Source organism: Conger conger, chromosome 15, assembly GCF_963514075.1.
Source record: "Conger conger chromosome 15, fConCon1.1, whole genome shotgun sequence".
NCBI lineage: Eukaryota > Metazoa > Chordata > Actinopteri > Anguilliformes > Congridae > Conger > Conger conger.
Window position 1 is genome coordinate 3,380,410 of NC_083774.1, and position 2,500 is coordinate 3,382,909.

The 2,500-nt window shown below is 48.0% G+C and overlaps 1 protein-coding gene across 3 annotated transcripts in view; it reads left to right on the forward strand.

Moving 5' to 3' along the window:
- Positions 1 to 2,500, forward strand: part of gse1b (Gse1 coiled-coil protein b) — a 347,175-nt gene that overhangs the window by 222,883 nt on the left and 121,792 nt on the right. The window lies entirely within an intron of this gene.

The following is a 2,500-nucleotide window of genomic DNA, read 5'->3' on the forward strand; positions in this document are numbered from 1 at the left end:
AACGTACTGTGTGTGTGTGTGTGTGTGTGTGTGTGTGTGTGTGTGTGTGTGTGTGTGTGTGTGTGCACGCTGTCTAAGCATGCACTTACATGTGCTGTGCAAGTGTTTGTGTTTGTGACATTTTGTGTGAGTGTGTATAAGTATGTGCATACATTACACAGTGTAATGTGTGTGTGTGAATGCTTGACATTACTGTTGTATGTGTGAGTGCATGTGCATGAGTGTCTGCATATATATGTATATATGCGTACATATACAGTAAATTATGCATCGTTAGTATGTTTTGTGTGTGTGTGTGTGAGTGTAACTGTCTGTGAGTGCATGTGTGCATGTAAGTGCGTGTGTGTGAGTGTGAGTGTGTGTGTGTGTGTGTGAGAGAGTGTGAGTGTGAGAGTGTGAGTGTGAGTGTGTGTGTGTGTGTGTGAGAGTATAACTGTCTGTGTGAGTGCATGTGTGCATGTAAGTGTGTGTGTGTGACTGTTAGAGTGAGTGTGTGAGTGAGTGAGTGTGTGTGTGTGTGTGTGTGTGTGTGTGTAAGCACTAGACAGCCCCTGCCCTCCCCTCTGCACTCCTCTGTGTCGATCCCCCCCCCCCCCCCCGTCACTCACACACAAAATGAGCTCCTGCCCGCCTCCTCGGCTTAACTGCCGTTGCCTTGGAGACGGTGTCAGACACATGCTAGTTTTTCAATGATTATTTGACAAGAAAAAAGGAGAGCGTTAAAAAAAAAAAGGAAAGAAAAGAAAAGGACAAAAATTGCTGCCTGGCTGAAGCAGACTAATTACTGCTCCTCCACAGAAGGGCAGGAAGAGGGAGGCAGGGGGGTGAGTGGCACTGCCCTACTGCCCCGCTCAGTCGAGCTCTTCTGCCCGGGGACGGGGGGTCACCGCTGGGGTGGCCCGTTAGCCAGTGCGCCTCTGCTTCTGTGGTCAGAGGCACCTTCGCAAAATGGATGACCCAAAGATGCGTTATTTCAGCATATGATTCCTACTTTTGTGCGTGCGATTTCCAGAAGTGTGAAGGCTTTCCGTCGCTGTTGTGTGTGTGGGTGCTTGTGCGAGAGTAGTGCTTCTCATTGGATGTTTTTTTTTATTTTCGCACCATTCTCTGAAAACTCCAGAGACTGTTGTGTGTGAAAATCCCAGGAGATCAACAGTTTCTGAGATACTCAAACCACCCTGTATGGCACCAATAATCATCCCACGGTTAAAGTCACTCAGATCACATTTCTTCCCCATTCTGACATTTGGTCTGAAAAAAGCAGCTGAACCTCTTGACCGTGTCTGCATGCTTTTATGCATTTAGTTGGCTGATTCAGTATTTGCATTGACAAGGTGGTGTGCAGGTCTACCTAATAAAGTGCTCACTGAGTGTATGTACGTGTATGTGTGTGGTATATACATGCAGTGTATGCACTTGTGCATACATATACAGTACACAGTGCATATTTAGTATTCTCTGGTTTGGGCCTTCAGCGTTGATGACATCATTGGACTGTGTGTTTTCCTGGCTTAATAATATGTCAGATTTAATGTGATTCCTAATTAACAGCCTAATTATTAATGTGGATAATCATGAGCTCATAGGAGCACGCGGGCACAAAGGATCCCTGTGTAATCGCCCTTGTCTGGTCCGTCTCAGCCCACACCTGAGCCCCTGTGCGATAGCCATAGGAGTTGCTCTGAGACGTAAGCATTTCACATAGTCTGGCACTGACCGGCACCATCAATCTGTTCTATCAGAGTCCCGTCGAAAATGTAAAGCTGGTTTTAAAGAAATATGAACCGCTGAATCCGAAATCTGGCACGCCGTTTGTTTAAAATGACAAAAAAAAAGTGTTAAGTGTTATTTGGAGTTGGATAGCCCCAGACACAGGGAGGTGGCGGGAACGGCCAGTTGGCAGCAGAATCAGAAATCTTTCAGACGGCTCGAGGAGGAGAGAGTACAGAATGAAAAGCAACAGGTGACAGGCACTAAATCCCAGAACAGAGCTGTCTGTCTCTCCAGGAACAGAGGGTTATAATCCCCACACTGCCTTTGTCTGATGCCCCCGCCCTCCCCGCACACACGCACACGCACACACAGACGCACACACACACACACACACACACAACACACACACACACACACAGGCACGCACATACACACACACTGATGTGCACATACAGACTTGCACACACACACAACAGACACGCACATATATACACACATACAGACGCGCTCGCACACACACACACACACACACACACACACACACAGAGGCGCACAGATACATGCACACACATGCGCAAATACATGTGCATGCACACACACACACACACACACACACACTCACACACACACACAGAGGCACGCACACACACACACACACACACACACACACAGAGGCACGCACACACACACAGACCTGGGTGATCTCTCCCAGGGGTCTCTAAGCTGAACAGCAGACTCAGACCAGTGTAAATGTCAAAGGTACAGCAGCCCTCCCAGCCCCAGTCAG